The sequence below is a fragment of the Rattus norvegicus genome, chromosome 10 (assembly GCF_021556685.1).
Source record: "Rattus norvegicus strain SHRSP/BbbUtx chromosome 10, alternate assembly SHRSP_T2T, whole genome shotgun sequence".
Classification (NCBI taxonomy): domain Eukaryota; kingdom Metazoa; phylum Chordata; class Mammalia; order Rodentia; family Muridae; genus Rattus; species Rattus norvegicus.
The window spans coordinates 108,902,182-108,922,274 of NC_141543.1; the positions used below are offsets into that span (position 1 = coordinate 108,902,182).

At 53.2% G+C, this 20,093-nt stretch overlaps 1 protein-coding gene across 3 annotated transcripts in view; it reads left to right on the forward strand.

Moving 5' to 3' along the window:
* The window catches only part of Septin9 (septin 9), a 134,052-nt gene that overhangs the window by 100,407 nt on the left and 13,552 nt on the right, over positions 1-20,093 (forward strand).

Consider the following 20,093-nt stretch of genomic DNA (forward strand, 5'->3'; position numbering starts at 1 on the left):
AAGCTCTGGGAGGCTCCTTGTTCCGAGGCCACAAAGCCCCTTTGATCCTCTGCTCGGCTCCGAGCCATGTGACCCGGTGGGCGGGCCGCAGCTCTCCAGCGTCCAGGCAGCCCGACTTTCAGCTGCTGGGGTGAGTCCTTGCTCTTTGTTCTTCCAGCCCCTCACAGTTTGCTCCGGGGGCCTCCAGGTGGTGGGGCCCGTTTGGTCGGCCCTGATGGGTGCATTGGGGCTGGGATCCGGGTAGCCCCGGGGCCTGGGACTCTGGTTGGCAGACCGGCCCTGGGTTCCTGGGAGAATAGGCGGCGGGATGCCGGGTCTCCACGCGGGAACCAGATTTTCGATCGCAGAATAGAAGAAAAAGGGGCTTTGTGTGGTCACAGCTATCTCTTTGTGAATGTTTGGCCAACTCCACCGAGTGGTGAGGAGTGTCTTGGAGCACGTTGCCCCCGCAGGGGGCTCTCTGACTTCCAGCCGGGGCAGGAGCAGAGGTGTACTGGAGGCTTCTTGCAAAAATCTAATAGTGGGCGGCTTCCAACGCTGGCTGGAAATTAGTTCTGCGGGCTGTTCGAAAGGTGGTACATCGGAGACCTCAGGGGTGCACCGTGGTGGGACACCAACATTGGACCCTTGCATTCTCCGCCGGCTTGAGTTTTGGTGATGTGCTGAGCCCAGGAGGGTGTTTCTGGGTGGGGTGGGGGTTTGGTATGCATTTGCTTTGCTAGAGAATGTGCAACGGGGGTGTCTGCCTTCTGGATCCTTGTGTTGGGACCTGTGTTCTGTGTAAAAGCCAGGGGCAAATAGTGTCCTACAGCCGTCTCTGCAGCTGAGCCGAGATGAGGCGAGGACCCCGGCCAGGACAGAGAATGGTCACTTTCGTCCAAGCACAGAGGGACAGAGGCAAATGCCTTCCCCTCCTGGAGACTTGCCTGAGCTTCCGACCTACTGTGCGCACTCCCACCCACCCCCACCCCCCATTCTAAGGAAAAGCTGCCAGCTCTTGGTCAGAGGTCTGGAGAGAAGATCTGCTCCCCGAGAGAAGTGTGAGATTCCTTTTCTTAGAGAAAAATGTATCACCCGGAAACAGCCCAGTAGTGGGTTCTGGCCACTCTGTGCTGGACAGAGTTGGAATTTGGGTCCGATCTCACATGGAAAGCGAAGACAGGGTTTCCTGCAATGACATAACCCCCCCCCCCTTCACTCTTCTCTCCTACCATCATGGGGCCCTTGGCATTTATTTATACGTGTCTGTTGCTCACTTTACCCAGTTTTTGCTTGGCAGCCATGGGATTCCTTTTCAGCAAATGGGAAAAATGTGCTTATTAAGCCTCCTGGATGGGCAGCCAGCCTCCAGCCAAGGCCTGCTTGGAAAGGTGGTTCATCCTTCTCTTCTTGGGCCTCTTTCAGGGTCCCAGGTAGCAATAGAGGCAGCTTTGAACTTACAGAAACCCTACTGTCTCAGCCTCTTGGATGCATCACCTTCCCCTTTAAAGCTTTGGTCTCTGAGGTCCTGAGTTGAGCTGGCCCGTCTGACTCTTTCAGTCTTCTGGTCATTTCTCTATTGGTTCACCCCAGGTTCTGCTACATCTACTGGGGTGTGTTCCTATGTCTACCAGGTGGCCCTTGTGGGTCACCATGGTGACAGCTCAGCCAGTACGAAGAAGAACCTAATATATGTGGGGGTGGTGACACCCCCGGTGGGAGCCAGCTCCAGAAAGGAGGCCAGGTTCTCTGTGGATTGGCACAGGTGTGAGATGAGTTTCATCGTGCCTGGTCCAAGTGGGACCTTCTTGGGCCTGTGGAGTCCTCTCCTCTGAGCACCAGATCCAAGACATTGATCAGGAGCCCTCTACCCATTGGGTAACCACAGTACAATTGTAGCCCCTGCCCCCTCCCTTCCCTGACACAACATCCTCCCCAGCTTCCTGTTGTGTCATTGCTCCTGTCAGATAGGGTGGCTCTGCCGGGGCTGAGGCCCCCTTGTACAGAGAGGGCCCCACAGCCCGGGGCAGCACAGATTCCCTGCCTGTGTCAAAGGTCTCTAGGGCACCAGCATTGAAGCTCCACTTCCGGCCTTCCATTCCTCCACACAGCATAGCCTCTACCGGCTTTCCCACACCACCCCGGAAGTCTCTAGGCTTCCTCTCTCTCTCTCTCGCTGGCCCTGTGTGTGGGAAGAACAGCTTTCTTTTAATGCATGTGGGCAAAAACCCAGTGGCCGCTGGCAGAGGCTAGGTGGGCCTCCTTGGCCTTACCAGCCCCCCATTCACCAGAGACGAGGCCAATGTGGCCGCTTGAGCTTTAGGCAACGGTCTGGGAGTGGCGTCCCGCCCAGGGGGGTCCCACTTCCTACAGTTGGGTCTTTTGACAAGTTTCCAGGCAACTCTACCCTTAGCTCTCTGGGTAAGCGCTGAATAAGCTTGGAGGGCTCTTCCCAGACTCTCTGCCTTCCAGCACTAAGCTTTGATTTGTTTATTGAGCACCGGCTCTGTTCCTCGGACAGGTAGAGACCTGCCCTTGAGGAACTGCAGAGCCTCAGACTCCTTCCCAAGAAGGACTTCTCAGGGTGGCTGCTGTGCAGAGTGCATGCTGTGTGTTCTGTGAGTGGAGTGGAGCAGGGGGCTCCTACCTGCATCCAGGAGGTGGGCGTTTCTGCACTCCATACCTGAGACCTCCGCCAGCCAGTTTTCTGCAGCCCCTGGAAGTCTCCACTGGACCTGTGTGACTGCATGCTGAGCCCACCTTGGTGCCTGAGGGTTGGGTGGGCCTGCCTGCCTCTTCTCTTCTGGTCTCTGTCAAGTCATGAACCCTGAGGAGCACAACAGCCCAGGCTGTGAGCCCAGGAAGAGAGTCCTACTCCCACCCCCACCCCCCACCCCACCCCCACCCCCCCACCCCACCCCACCCCCATCTCTTTTTTCGGAGCTGGGGACCGAACCCAGGGCCTTGCGCTTCCTAGGCAAGCGCTCTACCACTGAGCTAAATCCCCAACCCCAGGAAGAGAGTTTTGCACTAAGGGCTGTGGGCCCTGATGCCATCTTCCTGCAGCCCCCTGAGCTGCTGTACGCTAACGTGGTTCTACTGCCCACCCCTACAGGAGGGCTCACCACCTGATTGTACCCAAGTCACTGGCACCTGGTTGGGGTGTAGGACCTGGGCTTCCTTTAAGGTGCAGGGTGCAGCTCAGTGCAAAAGCCCTTGAAAGACACAGAGGCTTGGAGCTGGTGAGATGGTGGTCAGGTAAAGATGCTGTCATGACTTTAATCCCAGCACTTGGGGGGCAGAAGCCAGCAGCTCTCCATGAGTTCAAGGCCAGCCTGGTCCACATAATGAGTTCCAGGACAGCCAGGGCTACACAGAGAAACCCTGTTTCAAAAAAACAAAAACAAAAAATGCTTGCTGTCAGCCATGACAGTGAGAGTTCTATCTACTCCATGTGGTAGGAGGGAACTGTCTCTTGCAGGCTGCCCTCTGAACTTTACCCATGTGCTGGGCCGTGACACATGCGCCTGCACACCCACATACATGTTAAAATTTTTGTTTAAACCTATTGGCTGGCTGCGGGGTGAGGGCAGCTGGCCTGTGCACAGTCTAGATGTCCTAATCTGCGTACAGTGGGTAGAACTCGCCCCCTCCTAACGGCTTAGCATCTTCCTGAAGCCAAGAGTTGGGGGGCATCCTTGAGCACCCCGGGCTGCATTCAGAAGCCCCACTGCTGGCCAACCACACGAGGACTGACAAGTTCCTGGCACCCTTGTCTTCTGACAATTGTAGGTCCCCGTCTCACCCACTGAGCTTTTGAGACTGGGAGTTGCCCGAAACTCCCTATGTGTCCAAGGATGGCCTGAACTTCTGATCCTTCTGGGGACTGAACTCAAGGCTCCATCCACATCGGGAGAGCATTCTTCCGACTGAGTTAGAGCTCCCGTCTGCTTTTTGGTTATTTGAGGCAAAGCCTGATTCTGTAACCCAGGCTGACCTTGAACTTACATTCCTCCTGCCTTAGCCTCCCGAGTGGCACCGCGTGGCACTGTGCAGGGTTTCTCCTTTGCTTTCGGGTGCTGGGTGCCAAGCATACGCTGGTCACCAGAGGTCGTGGGACGGTTGTCCTTCCACTGTGGAATGTACTGGGAGCTCAGTGCTCCAGGATCTCTTATCTTATCTCACAGGCCTTGCTCCAGGTGCCTGTCACCACTGGACGAGGAGATAAGACAGGCTGGTCCAACTGGGGAGTGGATTTCCCCTTTGCTGTGCTATAGGGGGTTACTGGCCAGGTCTGGTCCTGAATGTGCTGTGGCCGGCCCTCCTGTTCAGTGGTGATTTTAGTGTCCTGTCTGCCCTTCTCGGTGGCCACTGAGATTTATTGATCGCAATGATCCCAATCTGGATGACCTAGGTGCTTATTTGGTTAATGTTTGAATGACTGGGGACCAGCTTTACGTGAAGTTAGATTTTCTACTTTAGTCTAGATGCTTTCTGGTTTCACCAAGGCCACCTCAGGGGCCTTGTGGGGATTCTGTGCTCCCTGCCTTTAAAGACAGAGGACAGATATGGTCTATTTGTGTGCGTGGGGGACACACAAGCCTGGTAAATACTTACAGTACTAGTAGAAGGATCTGAGTTCCAAGGTTGGGGGGCAGGGTTGGAGACAGAGGATGCCTAAGCTTGCTAGACTATCTAGATTGGACAGCTTCAATTTCTGTAAGAAACCTCGTCTCAAGATTAGGGTCTCTAGGCCAGCAAGATGGCTCAGCAGGTAAAGGCACTTGCCTGCCGCTAAGCCTGATTGACCTGAGTTCAATCTCTACAACCGACACAGCAGAGAGAACAGCCCTCCGCGTCTGTGACCTAGCACAGAGGCACACGCTCTCCACAGTAACAAACTAAAAAATGGAGGCCAGGCAGTGGTGGGCACACCTTTAATCTCAGCACTCAAAAGGGAGGCAGAGGCGGGCGGATCTCTGAGTCCCATGACAGCCTGGTCTACAGAGTGAGTTCCAGGACAGCCAGGGCTACACAGAGCTTATCTTGAAAAACCAAAATATAAATAAATGAATAAGTAAGGTATCGAGTGGCTGAGGAAGGCGCTCGGTGCTGATCTCTGGCTTCCATGTTTATGTGCACATGCGCCCAAGTGCACACACGTGGACAGTTACACACACAAGCACAGAAGGGACAAAGTAATGTTTCTCGGGTGACTTTCACAGGTTCCTTCCAGGGTCAGAGGACTGTGCTAAGGAGGCCTTGAGGACCCCTGTGGGAGCTGAAGGTTTGGGGGACAGGAAGGTTGGGGGGACAGGAAGGTTTGGGGGACAGGAGTGCGGCTTCTTTGTCGTGCTGAGATGGAGAGATGCCTTCCACTGTGGCAGGGGGTGGTGTGTTCTTCGTGGGCTCTGAGATGCTAATGTGTATACAGCAGTCTGTTGACTCAAAATGAGCATGGCGGCTGGCGGCTGGCGGTGGAGGGATGGCGTGGCCCTGATAACAGTGTGTTGGAGAAGGATGCCAGTAGCCACTGGGGTACAGAGGACTTTGCATCCTGGCTCACCTGCAGCCGAGGCTGCCAAGCTGCCAAGCTCTGTGACCATTTATACCCACCCGATTTGTATACGTATTTTTTCTTCCAGTCACTACGGCTGGGTCGAGTGGAGCCACCACAAGCTGACCTGGTAACCGGGCAACTGTAAGCTGCGTGGTTGGTGACTGAGGTCTCTGTAGGGGTGCCAGAACCTTTTCTGCATGTGTGTGCGTGTGAGTGTGTATGCTCGTGTAAGTGTGTGTGCGCACACACACACAAGTGCATATTTGAGGGGATATGCACATATGCATATGGAGGTCAACCTGGGGGCTGGCTATCTCTTTGTATTTTTGATTTTGACATAGGTCTTATTACTTTTACCTGGAGCTTACCCATTCAACCAGGCTGACTGGCCAGGAACAAGAATCCACCTGCCTCCTCCCCGGTGCTGGGATTAGACTGGGATTGCTAGTGTCACACACTTAGTGTCACACTAGTAGGTTCTGAAGGATCCAACTTTGATCCTCACGATGGCGCAGCAAACCCTTGACTGGGTGAGCCGACACCCCGGCCCCAGAGCCTCCTCCTTGGGAGAGGATGAGTCAAACTTATTGGGCACACTTGCTTAGACAATAGCTGTGGATGAGATTCCCCTCAGTGGGCCACCCTGGGCGGAGCCAAAGCCCTCAGCAACCAGAGGGACTGATTCTGTGTCTCCACCTCCGTGTGGGAAGGTTGGCCGGGCTCCCTGGGGCCCAGTGAACCTCCATGGCATGTATCTGGGAGGGTGTTACTTCCTCTGCTGGTGACTTCTGGAGCATGGTCAGTGCAGAAGTTCTGCCAGGAGGGTGGGGGCTGATCCCTGAGAGTTGGACCCTTGGCTGTCATGTCATTTCAGCCACTCGTGTACCAAGTCCCCTCGGACAATGGGAGTCATAATGTTCATAATGTTCTCCACCGTGCATTCTTTTTTTTTTTTTTTTGGTTCTATTTTTCGGAGCTGGGGATCGAACCCAGGGCCTTGCGCTTCCTAGGCAAGCGCTCTACCACTGAGCTAAATCCCCAATCCCTCCACCGTGCATTCTTCATCCAGGCTTAACAGGTGCCCACCCTGACTCTCATGCTTTCGTACCCCAAAGATGCCGAGAACCCCTGAGGGCAGAAAATAGGGTGGCTCAGTTCCCAGAGAGTGGAGCATCCTGAGTAAAGCCTGGAACCTTTGTAAAAGTCGGGTTTCTTAAGATGGTAGGTCTAAAGTCCAGAAGTGGCACCTGGTTTGGCTCTGACGGAGGTCTGTTTAGAAGATGAGGAGAGACAGCGAGGAAAGGACAGATGCCTCAAACATACTGCAGGATGGTTGGGAGACCTACTCTGGTCAGGATGGGAGACCCACTGTGGGCCAGGATGGGAGACTGACTGTGGGTCAGGTTGGGAGACCAACTGTGGGTCAGGATGGAGACCGGGGACAAGGTTCTGGGCTGCCTCTGCTGTTGGACATGTAGCGGTCCCTGAAGGACCCAGCTGGCATGTTGTGAGCTTCTGGGCTCCTGCTGGCTTTGAGACTAACTCATCATAAGCTTTAATACTGAAGCAGTCCGTGCCTGTTGCCCCAGCACTCGGGAGGTAGAGGCAGGAAGGACATGGGTTTGAGGCTGGCCTGGGCTATGGTGAGATCTAGTCCCGATGCTCTCCCGCAAGGGTGTATGTGATGTCAGGACATAGACATTTAGGGAAGCGGACCTCTGGGTTCTGCTCCTCTTGCTAACCTTGTAGACTATACTTGGGCTACAGCTCTGAGAGGTTTTTCTGGGGTGAGTGGAGATGGCCCTGCCCATCCACACAGAATTTGGAGAGTCAAGGTCTAAGTCTCCTGGGCTGCAGCTGCTGACGAGAGCCAAGCATTGAAGAAAGGCCTTCCAGAAGTTTCTGAATCTCGGGTAGTATGTCCCAGAGCCTCAAGTGGAGGTCACGCCTGGGGCCAAGGTAGCTCTGGTTCGAGGCAGGAGGGAGGGGCCGCTCAGGATTTGGCCATGTGGGTGTGCTCAGGGGATAGGGGAGAACTTGGGAAGTGTGGGTTCCTAGATCTTGGAGATATTACAAGTAAGGAAAGGTCAGGGGTGTCCCCCACACCCAGCAGCTACTTTGAAAGCTGCTATCCCATGTGCCACTCCCACAGTTCCCTCCTGCAGACATTGCCTGCTTCCTGCTCATCTGGATACAAGTCAGGCTGTTCCCAGGAAATGTTCATCTGTCCTTTTCCAGCCTTCCAGGTGTCACGGCCACCTCCCAGCCTCCTCCATGGTTAGCTGTGGACTGGGCCCCCATGCGCATCTCCTAGAGAGTCCTGAGGCTGCCCTGGGGGCCAGAGCCACCACCTCCTTCCACTGTGCCATGAAGTGTCCACACTCAGGACATGATTGTGACCCAGTCACGGTCGGGGAGGACTTGGCAGTCCCCAGCCAGGCCCACTGTCAGGTTCAAAAGGAGGGTCTGAGATGGCCTCACGGTGTGGGCTTCAGCATCTCTATCTGGCTAAGTCAACAGATTATGGGGGCTAGTCCTAGTTCATGGGGACTGGGGGAGCTGCTCCCTGAGGGGCCCAGAGATTTGGGGATAGGCATTGCAGGAGGTCAGCCCCTTTGTCTATCCAGAGGTCTTCCTCCCATCCCTGTGTAAAGGAGGCTGTGTCTTCCTGGGAACATTCAGCACACACATTTGCGGTCCCTGTTGAGGGCCCAGCAGCCCCTGCTTTTGGATTGCTCAGATCTGGATACGGGTGGCCGCAGGGCCTGCCTGGACCCTTGAGTCTGTCAAACAGGAAAGAGAGGCAGATTCCCCAAGTGTCACTACTGCCCAGAGACCTCGGAAGACACAGTTAGCCTGGGCGTGCCTGGTTGCTCCTATGGCTGCTTCCCTTGATTTACTTTGTTGCTTCTTTTATTTGAAAGTGTCTTTTTGTGACTTGCCTGGCTTGCAGAGGCTCTTTAAAATGAACATTTTTTAAAAATTCTTATTATTTATTTATTATATATGAGTACACTGTAGCTGTCTTCAGACACAACAGAAGAGGACATTAGATCCCATTACAGATGGTTGTGAGCCACCATGTGGTTTCTGGGAATTGAACTCAGGACCTCTGGAAGAACTGTCAGTGCTCTTCACCACTCGGCCATCTCTCCAACACCTAAAATGAACATCTTTATGACTGCGGCACACCTCCATGACACAAAGAAAAGCAGCTCTGGCTGTCCCGGAACTCGCTCTGTAGACCAGGCTGGCCTCAAACTCAGAGATCTGCCTGCCTCTGCCTCTCCAGTGCTGGGATTAAAGGTGTGGGTCACCACTGCCTGGCTCCGAGCCCTACTCTTATGGGCGGCAAGAGACATAAGAGATTCTTGTCCCTATGGGACAAGAAGAGGTTGTCCCCTAGGAGTCACATGGCTTACTTGATGGGATTGGGCTGGGGCTGAAGACTGAGCATGGTCAGCTATGGGTGAGGTGGTTACTGTCCATTTACGCGTTGAAAATGTGCTCACCCTACCAGGTTGCTGTTGTGTTGGGTTTTGTTTCATTTTGTTTTTGAGACAGGGTTTCACGTAGTCCAGTTGCCTCAAACTCACTACCTAGCCGAGGATGACTCACTGTGTAGCCGAGGATGACTCACTGTGTAGCTGAGGTTGACCCTAAATATCTGATTCTTGAGCATAAGGTTGTCTAGTGGGGGTGCTTACTGTACCCCGTACTCATCAGAATTGTCCAGAGGAGTAGACCCAGTGGAAGGGGTGTGCCCAGCCCCTGTCCTCGGGAATGCCCACTGGGTGCCTGAAACCTCCATAAAAACAAACCATGTGTATGCTAGGTTTCCCCCTGTGCATATGTAGCTCTTTTCCTGGCGGAAGGATGCTCCGTTGCAGGGTGGAACTGCGTTTTTGTGTCAGCGTTCATCAGACGAGGGCCAGGAGGCCAGCTTCCACTCCAGGGCACTGTGAATGCAGTCGCAGTGATCCCCAAGTGCAGATCTCCACATGGCCATATTTTCACCTGTCTGGGGAAATCTCTGAGTCACATGGGCAAACTTAGGCCAGTGGTTTCAAAGCCAGGTCCCTGGGGATGGTCCCAGGCCTGGTGAGGTTCACGGTCTCTTTCCAGCTCTCCAGGCGTCATCCTCGGGGTACCCTAAGCCTCTCTGTGTCCTCTGGAGGCAAAGAGGACTCTACATGTGGTCAGTGGGGGGCACAGGAGGGAGACAGCAGGCACTGGATCTGCACCCGGGTCTGGCCCTTGACTTCTGGATTCCTCTGCCAGTCCAGGCCCCAGAAGTCGCCAGAAAAGGGAATGGGGAGGCTGCATGCTTTTGTTGTCCTTTGTAGGAGATAGGTGGGTCTGAGGGAGATTCCTGATACAAACAGAGGAGCTACAGGCTCACAGTGAGGCTAGCGCCTTCCTGTTTCTTCCTCACACTGGAGGCGTTTCTTGCCTTTTAATTCTTTAATGGGCTGAGACCACTAACCTCATCAAGATGCCTAGAAGGGGTGTGGTGGGTGGGGATGGACTTTCCTGAGTGTGACAACCCCCCTCTGCCAATCCTACAGGTCTCAGCCCCGGGGAGACAAGCTTCCGAGGGGAGCACGGTGCCCGCAGGGCCATAGTCTATGGGGACCATTTCTGAACTGTTCTGTTACCCTACCACCACCACACAAATTAAACCAAAAAAATAAATGTTAGCTGCCACCAGCACTTTAAGCAACCGCAGGTGATGGGGAGCCTTCTCTCCTACGCTGGCCCCATCCCTCTGTGACCGTGCCCTACTGTCTACTCTTTAGGGACAGCCAGGCAGCCAACTTGGATGGCCTATTGGGCACAGCTTCCTGAAGTTTGCCAGTGCCCCTCCTTCCCCGGCTCCTTGTCCTTTGGAGAAATTACCATATGAATGCTGCTCTTTCCCAGCGCCTGGGTTGGAGAGGCCCTGGGAGAAGACAGGCTCCCAGGCTGCAGGTTCCGGTTTTGGCTGAGGACCATCGACCATCCAAGGCAAGCCAGTTTTCCTGGAGGTCGGTCATTTACATCCCGTCATAGGTCTAACTCAGTCTTGGTTTTGGGAAGAGGTGGAATAAGAGGCTGAAGGTGTAGGGGATTGAGCGAGGAGGAGACGTGTAAGACCCCAGCCACTTGGAGACCCCGGTACTGAACTGCCTGCCATTGTTGTGTCCTGAGAAAGAAACATGTTATCCCCTTGTGATGTTGCTAATTACTGGAGGAATCCAGCTGGGGAGGGAGAGATGAGGCCACTAGTGCAGTTACTGAGAATGGCTTGCAGCCTGTAGCGAGCCTTGCAAGAGTCTGGCCCCTCAATATTTGATGGTCTGGCTTGAGGCAGGCCTCGGGTTGGGAGTTCCTCCATTGAGTTCCTGGTTGTGTCTCAACCACTAGGTTCACTTTTCAACCTGTGTGAGTCACACTGATGTTTGGGCTGCCAGAACATGCCGTCTTGTATATTTCTTGTATCTTTCTCCTGCTCTGGCTACAAAGTATCCAAAACAGCCAGTGTCTCGGAAGATGCCTGCTGGCAGTGCCATTTCTTCTAGACAGTGCTTGGAGATGGTAGCAAGACCCAGTCAGTCCTGAACATAGGTAGAAAATGTCGAGTTTCACGGTCTGAATGGAACAGAAGTAATGTTGGCCGGGGAGGCCCATGGGAGAGTCCTGTCCTCCGTGTATCTATATCTGTCTGCTGTTTGCACTGCTGTGTTTTCTCTGCTCACTCTGAGCCTGATATTAGGGCAAGATGGAAAGAAGACAAGACTGAAGTCCAGGCAAGGCCAGCCAGGCCCCTAGTCTCATGTGATGTCTGACCCATCAGTATTTCTGAGTATTTTCCTCAGTGGACCCTGATCTGAGGGTCCTGGGAAAGCCCTTTCTTACAGCCCCTTCCTCGCTTGGCTCTACATGACTTCCACAGATGACAGCATCCAGAAATTGTTAATGTCACATGTGGGTGCCAGGACAGAGGTTCATTCATGCACACTCACCCCCAGTGAGCACATCATTGAGAAGGTGAGGAACGGGGAGCAGAGCAAGTGTGCTGACTTGGGGAGGAGTAGTTCTGGGCCCCCACTGAGTTATTCAGTCAGAAGTTCATGGTGACCTCAGATGTTAGGGGCTGTGTTGTCATGAACAGTCACGGTGCGCGCTTATAGTATAGATGGTGCAACTTGGAAAAACAGGGAAGCCCACCAGCATAGATTAGCTGTCCTGGGAAGACAGGGGAACAGACAGTGTCGAAGCAGCAGCAGCAGCGGGGGAAAGAATGTTCTAGACTGGCTGACTCTTAAGAGCCTTTTCTGAAGATCTGAGAGGAGCCTGGAAGGCGTTTGTATGTCTGAGAGTGAAGGGGGTGGGGCGTGCATTTGGCTAACAGCTGCTGTGTGAGCGTGTTCTGTGGCTATCACCCTCCACCTTCGTAATGGTCTTGTGAGACAAAGATGGCCTCCTTTTACATGTGAGTGCACAGTGGCGTACAGCTGAGGTATTTGCTCAGTCCCACCGTTCCACGGCATGTCAGGGGTGGGAAAAGGTAAAGGGCCCCATTCCGCATCACCCTAAGTGTTGGGGATACCAGCTACGATTTGAAGCAAGGACAGGGTCAGATTAGGATATGTGTCAAAACTGTCCTTCCGGGGCTGGAGAGATGGCTCTGAATAAAACACAACCCAAGTTTGGTTTCCTGGAACCCATGTAAAATCCAGGTGCAGGCATGCAGGTACCTGTGGTCTTAGCGCACGCCATGCAGGTACCTGTGGTCTTAGCGCACGCCATGCAGGTACCTGTGGTCTTAGCGCACGCCATGCAGGTACCTGTGGTCTTAGCGCACGCCCAGTGGGAGATAGAGGGACAGCTAACAGCATACACAGCCTTGAACAAGACATCCTGACTGGATTTGTGGTGATGAAACAGAAGGGGAGGACCGTGGTGCGATGGCTGGAGACGGCATTCCCAATAGTGGGGGCGGGGTCAGGGCGCCCAGAGTTCATGTACGTCCAGGCTGTTCTTACACCTCTAGACTTGGGTAGAGCAGTGGCTATAGATACCAAATACTTGGTGCAGGATTTGACAGATAGAGCCTTGGTACATGCCTGCTGAGCTGTGATGAGCATTTATCTGTCTACTTCTCCATCTGCCCATCCCTCCACCCATCTGTCCATCCGCTCATCCACCCATCTGTCCATCGTCTGCCCATCTGTCCATTCACCAATCCGTTCATCCACCCACCCATCTGTTCATCCACCCATCTGTCCGTCAGTCTGCCCACCCATCAATCTATCTGTCTATCTATCTATCCACCCGTCTGTCCATCTGTCCATCATCCATCTGTCTATCCATCCATCCACCCACTGTCTATCCATCTGTCTCATCCATCCTTCCTTCCTTCCACTCATTTGTCCATCTACACATCCATCCACCCACCGTCTGTCTGTCTGTCCGTCTGTCTGCCCACCCATCCTTCCTCTCGGTTCAGATAGCCTGTAGCACTGCTGGGTCGTCCATGTGAACAGTGCTTGAGAGGCTGCCCAGAGGCATTCTCTCCGTGGTTGACTGCCTCTCCGTGGAGAACAGGGTCATGGTGGAGGGTCTGCGCACATACAGATCTGAGAGTCTTTTCTGAGGTGGCGCAGTCAAGACAGGCCACCTTCTACGCTGATGCTGAAGGATTCATGTTCCCAGGCGGATAGCTGGAATTCTTGGGTTTCAGGGTCTCCCCAAGAGGGATCTGGAGCTGCCTATGTGGATGGCTCATCTCTCTTCTTCTTCTTGAACTCCATAATACAATCAGAGGTTTCTTCTTCCTTAAGGAGTCCTGTGGTCATGCTCCCTGGCACAAACCAGGACCGCCTTCTCTCTGCCTGGCCCCTAAGACCCTGCCTTCGGTCCAGTCCAGTCCCATGTCATGCCCTGCCCTTAGCCCCAGCCCCCCCACCACACCAAAGTGAGTGAGCGGGGCGCCAGGAAGCCTTTGGCAGTGTCAGCTGACCTACACAGAAAGGACCTGCATCTCTGGGGTCAGGCCTTTGTCCATAGGATTCTGGCAGGGGTGGGAAAGGTTTTGTCCACTTTTTGTTATTTCAAATGATTTCATAAGTCGGGGGAGCCTTTGACCATGCTTCACCCCCTCCCCCCCAAGCTCTGGTGTATGTCAGCAGCTGACAGCAGCTGATAGGACAGGGGTCAAGGGATTGGGAGGCAGCTCTGTCCCCTCCCCCCCTTAGGGGACATCCCTGATAAGAGGAAATTCTTGTAATAAATTGCCAGTGTCCACAATGGGGGTGATGGAGTGGCCTTACCCCCATCCCCTACTTTCTCTATAGACATTTGCCAAGAGCAAAGGGAATCTGTGGCCCATCAGCCATGATGACCTGCCAGCCAAGAGGACGTCGTCAGTGGCTTGGTGTGGCGTCTTGTCCTGGGTAGGGCTGGATGCAGGTGCAGCTGTTGCTGTTGGAGATTCCTGGGGGGTGGGGGGTGGGCAGAGTCAGGGCTGCTACGCAATAGGTGACTCCAGGGCCAGACCTGAGCAGGGTGATCTGTGGACCCCAGAACCGTAGTTAAATCCCTGGGACCCAGGAATTTGGAGGGCCTTGAGGTGCTGTTAGAAGTCTGCTGTGGCTCTTGAGGAAATGAATGAGAAGGGCTTGCAGGTTGGAGCCTGCCCTGAGCAAAGATTGATGTCTCAATAGGCCCAGCCTAGTGAGAGCCGGCTTAGCTGTAAATGAAGAACAGAAGGGGCCTCCTCAGAGGGGGGTGGGGCACCCCTGGACTAGGTCCAAGTTTGCCTCCGTGGATTGGGGCCAACTGAAACCACATTGGCAGAAGTACAGGACTCCTTGAGAGCCCTCCCCACAATAGAGGGGAGGTTGGGTGAGGGGAGCTTGGCAAGCAGCCAAAGCAGAGACCCCACTCCCATCTTTGGATGCCTAGGGCCCCTGCCCCTCCACACCTCCGCACCCTACCCTTGTGGAAGGAAGGAGGAGTGGATGGGACGGAGTCTCAAGCTTCTTTCTCCCTCCCAGGCCCTTACTGGACACAAGGTCACAGGCATCTCCCAGCAGAGAACAGCTTGCTTGCGGAAACCACATCAGGGCAGTGTTAAGTCCCCTCTTGGAACTTGGACTGGGGAAGGCACTGCAGCTGGGAGGGTGAGAAGCTCTCCCTCTGCAAATCCCTCTCTGCTGAGGCCGAGGCCCATAGCCAAGGCCAAGCCTTTGTGTTGGATTTCCAAGTGGGGGTCCAGGGGCGGTGCAGGAGGAGTTTCAGATTTCTGGTGTCCGTGCTTTTAACCAGACTCCAAGGAGACACTTCCTGCCCCAAACAAAGTGTGAAGTGTAATTCGATTTGACTTACTTATCGAATTAGATGGACCATGTGCACTTTTTAAAAGTTGGGCTTTTGAAAGCAGGCGCACAAGTTTGCAAAATTTGATCATTTATATGCAGTTTCCATCTCTGGAAGGACAGGAAGCCTCTCGTGACATTTATGAGAAGTGCAAGGGTCCTCGAGGGAGTCAGCAGGGACAGGGCGCTGTGAAGACAGTGCCAAGAAGATGGGGAAAGCCCAGCTCTCAAGAAAACAGCCTTCCACATCTCTGCCCACCCGTGTGCTGACGACCTGGGGGGAGCTGCCCTCTCTAGGTGGGGGTCAGCTGGTGGAGCCTTTACCCCTCAACCCCTCTACCGTGGGTTCCTCAGACTTATTTCCCATGCTCCTCCTTAGCTGTGTATTCCTCCTGCATTTGCCTATCCTCTGCAGCCACAGGACCCGCTAACCTAGATCATGTGTGTGAAACCACTGCTTCATAATGTTAGCTCAGGCTGGCTTTGAACTCATGATGTAGCCAAATCCAGCCTTGAACTCTGCAACTCCATTTCTCCTGTCTCTGCATCTGGTTTTACAGATATGCACCATTACGTGAAGCTTCCAAGTTATTTCTTTAGTTGGGTCTATGAACCTAAGTGTGTATTTTTGGGGAACCCTAAAAAGTGTCGGTGTGTATGTGTGGAAACCAGAGGAATAGGCTGACCTTCCTCAATCACCATTTTCTGTGACAGGGCCTCTCACTGGAGGTCTGTCAGCTCAGCTTCTGGAACGCCTCTGTTTCTGTGACCTCCAGCTCTGGCGCATAGAATCCTGATTGGTTTTTACATGAGTGCTGGGGGTTTGAACTCAGGTCCTCAATCATTCCATAAGCCTCAAGTCCTCACTTTTTGTGGCATAACATTCCTGCATCAGGGAGTCAGCCAGAGCTACTTATCTGTGGGGAGAAGGGGGTGTTGTGACTCCTGTTAAAGTTTTTCCTCTGTAAAGCCCCACCCCCGCCCCAAGCCTGTCCTATCACCTTCTGGTCGGTTTCTTAGCACAGTGTTCTCGATATACATGTGTTGGGTGACCCGTGTTGTGGTTCTGATCTCTGAGGACGTAGGAATCCGCTTCTCCATACTGTAGCACTCTCTAGGGCGATTCCTCTTCCTTTGGCCTCCAGCTCTGCACGTGCCAGCATCCCACCACGAGGCTATTCTATTTTATATTTTATTTCTCTTCACCTTAATTTTCCGAGTTGACTCATTACACTTTCCCACTCCTTTGGCCACGCCTACATACCTGTTGCAGAGAATCACCTCTGAGTATCTTTCTGTCACGGTTTTCATACTAAGTGGACACTTAGATGTCTGCTCTAGCTGTGGCTCCAATGCAGAGCTCTGCTCTGGCCTCCTTGTTCTAATGTGTGGCCTCACATGGTCCAGGAGCACCCTGAAGTCACAGCCTTACTTGAAGCCCAGTAGCTGGTGTTGAAGGACAACACATCCACCCCTTTGCCTTGGGGTGATTTTTTTTTCCTTTTCAGACTTTACTGAATTAAAGTGATAATACCCCAAGAGACCTGGGAAGGGCCAATAACCTGTTCAGTCAGCTTCGGGGAGAACCTGGCAACCCGCTAGGCTCTGCCTTCAACCTCTGGGGCCCAGAGAAGGCCTGAGCTCAAGGCCGCAACACAGGGCCCCTTGACCTAGAGCAGCACCTTCTGAGTGATGAGAGTGTGGTGCATTTTGGGGCACTCATATACCAGAAATTCAGGGCTGATCTCGACATGCCGACTGTAGTCTGGGAGGCCAGCAGATAGACCAAGGATTGATGTCTTGGTACCACAGGGGACCCCCGTGTATCTGCCTGCTGCCCAGAGACAGGTAGGCTCTGCTCTCCTCTGGGGCCACTATGATGAGGCTCGAGAGAGGTGTGTGGGGATAGCAATGCTAAGGGTGTGTTGTCCTTTAAGAGCTGGACTTGCCCTGGAGCAAGATAAGAAAAATGGCATTGGCTTTTCTGAGAGCTTCATTCTGGGGGTGAGAATATGGCTTCTCTACAGCGTCACGTGGCTGCTTCCTGCCTGGCAGAGTTGTTCCTGCATTGGGCCAGGGAGGCAAGGTTCAGTTAAGAAGGGTAGGGTAGAGAGTGCTGGAGTACTGGCTGGTGAGGCCAGCAGGGAAGGGTGAAGCCAGTGAGTGGCTTCTGGGTGCTGGCTCCCTGTCTGTCCTTGGCAAGCTTGTGGCCCGAGCCTTCTTTCTCATGGCCAATCGGGTCAAGGTCAGCCTTGGTCCCATCCTCTCTGGGAGCCCCTCCCAAAATGTATGGCTCGCAGCCTCTTCCCAGTAAATGTGAAGGGTGACATAATCCTGTCATCTTTGGCAGGCCCAGGAGTTGGGGAAGAATGTGTTACACAGTGGGTAAGTCTGCAGATGGTGGTTTGAGACCTAGTGGGACCCACCATAGGCTGGAGAAAAGGGGGGCTCACAACAGGTGTCTGGGGCGGGAAGGGAGATGGTAGATGGGCCTGCGTGCACAGTAGGACCCATGATCTACTCAAAGTAGCTTTAGCTGCTTTGCCACCCTCCTTGGCTGGGAGATGACTGGCCACTTGCTCAGGGCATTGCATGCCCTGTTAGCATCTGCAGGAGAACCTCAGCTTGAGGGCCAGCGTCTGGGGCTCAGGCATCCCGAGTGCACACTGGCAGGTGGCCTGGCAGGACTCTGTCCAACTATGCTATAAACAACACCGGGTGCCACATACCCTCTACCCCCCATCAAAAATGAAGAGCCCACTCCCAGGGGTGCTTATTCATGATGTCATGTAGCCATTGCCCCTGTTTAAGTCAGTGCATTTTTATCAATGGGAGGGAAACTCCATGCTGGATAAAGAGTTTCTTCTACCGCCTCTGTGGCTCTGCCTCTTCTGGGTGTTACATAGTATTACATAGTGTCCATCACACAGTGTTACATGGTGTTGATACACAATGTCAGTCACACGGTGGAGTTCCTGTTTCCTTAGCTCAGTACGTTGTTTTCAAGGTTCATTTGTAGTCTGTCCTGTCTGTAATGTCTTTCCTTCTTTTGGTTCTTTTTTTTTTTCGAAGCTGGGGACCGAACCCAGGGCCTTGTGCTTCCTAGGTAAGCGCTCTACCACTGAGCTAAATCCCCAGCCCCATGTCTTTCCTTCTTACGGGTGAATTGTGTTCCCTCAGATTCTCTTGCCACACCGTTGTTTATTGATGTACCTGTGAACATTTTAGCTCTGTCTCTCTCTCTATCTCTCTGTGGGTGGGTATCTGGCTGTCTGTGTCATGCCCATGTACCTGTTCCACAGTACTCATGTGGAGGTCACAGGACGACTCAGGAGCGTCAGTTCTCTCCATGTGAGTCCCAGAGACCAGTCAGCTCATTACTAGCAGGTGTCGCCATCCTTGCTGGTGGTTAGCGTTCTTAAGTATCTCATTTCTGCTTCTTGCTGGGCTAGGAGTCCAGGATGCCCCTGAGGAGGCTGCAGCCTTGGGCAGCTGAGGAGGGAAGGTATCAGGGAACACACAGAACTCATGTCCAAAACCTAGTGTCCCAGAGGTTCCAGGAGTGAGGAGTCCAGTAAAGGTCTTGTCTCTGGGGGTTGGGGATTTAGCTCAGTGGTAGAGCGCTTGCCTAGCAAGCACAAGGCCCTGGGTTCGGTCCCCAGCTCCGAAAAAAAAGAAAAAAAAAAAAAAAAAAAAAAAAAAAAGGTCTTGTCTCTGTTCATCTGACCATCCAGTGATATTTCAGGAAACAATCAGTGTGTAGACCTCATGTCCCTTCTGCAAAGTGGGAGTGCCACTTTGTACTGGTACACTTGTCAGACACACGTACGTATTTAAAACAGAAGTGAGCTAAAATGGATTCTTACCATGCATCTTTCCTGAACTAGCTCAGACTCCAGTGCTCAGAAGTCACATGTGGACTTCGCTAGTTCCTCAAAAATAAAAATAGAACAGCTCACATCTGGATGTGTGTCCCAAACCACTGAAAGCACGCTCTTGCTGGGCATGATGGTGTATGCCTGCAATCCCAGTGTTCAGGAAGCTGAGGCAGAGGAATCATTGAATTTGAAGCCAGACTGTATATAAGAGAGGGCCTGAGGAAAGGGGGAAGGGAGGGAGAGCTAGCCTAAGCTCAAAAGAGTGCCTACATACCCATGCTCGCCCTGTATTTACACCAGCCAACCAGAAGCAAGCACCAAGCAGAAGCAAGCACTCAAATGCTTGTGGACAGCATGTGGAGAAAAGACTTACTTGTCCAGACTGGAGAGGTGGCTCAGTGGTTAAGAGCACTGGCTGTTCTTCCAGAGGTCCTGAGTTCAAATCCCACCTCTGGCATCTTGGAGCTGCCTGTAACTCCAGGTCCAGGGGGACTCTGATGCCCTCTTCTGGCCTCCCTGGGCATCTGTACTCAGGCACACACATACACAGGTACACATGCATATAATTAAAAAAAAAAACTTTAGAAAAATCGTTAAAAAATAAAATAATGCAAGTTGAGCTTTTTCTTTTTAAGACCAATGTCTCATTAAAGGAATACCACCGAGCCTTTGAAAGGCACATCCTACAGCACGGATAAGCTTTAAGGATGCCAATTATTCTGAAATAAGCCAAAAGATCCTCTAACCCCCACCTACTCAGTGAGGGTTGCCAGGGGCTGGTAGGAGGATGGGCAGGACGGTGGAGAGCGCCTCAGAAATCTCTAAGAAGGTTAAATTTACCACACCGTTTAAAGGTGGAAGTGACCTGTAGCTGTAGCCTTGGTGTGTGCAGACCTAGGATGCCTCTGTTGGCACAGGTGACAACACAGTGGGTTCTGGGAAGGCCTTTGGTCACTCCTGGAGCTCCAGTTCTCTGGGTAGAAGGTCTACCATCCCAACCAGGCAGGCAGACGGATAGGGAGGCTCTCCCAGTAGGAAGGGTCACAGGGGTATGCCAGAAACATCCATAGCCCCTGGAAAGGATGGGGCTCTACTGTGTTCTTATTATTTCTCGAGCAGGCCTCTGGCAGGCTGGATGTTTGGTTTGGTTTGGGTTTCTGCTGTGAACCTTAATACATGTAGAAGGGCCACCTGGGGCTGAGGCATGCCTTCCTTGACTGGGGGGGGGGCGACTAGGGAGAGTTGGGGGACAGCCCTGCCTCCTTTCACTGTTGAGCAGAGAGGTGGGGGCAGGGTAAAGTGGAGCTCAGACTC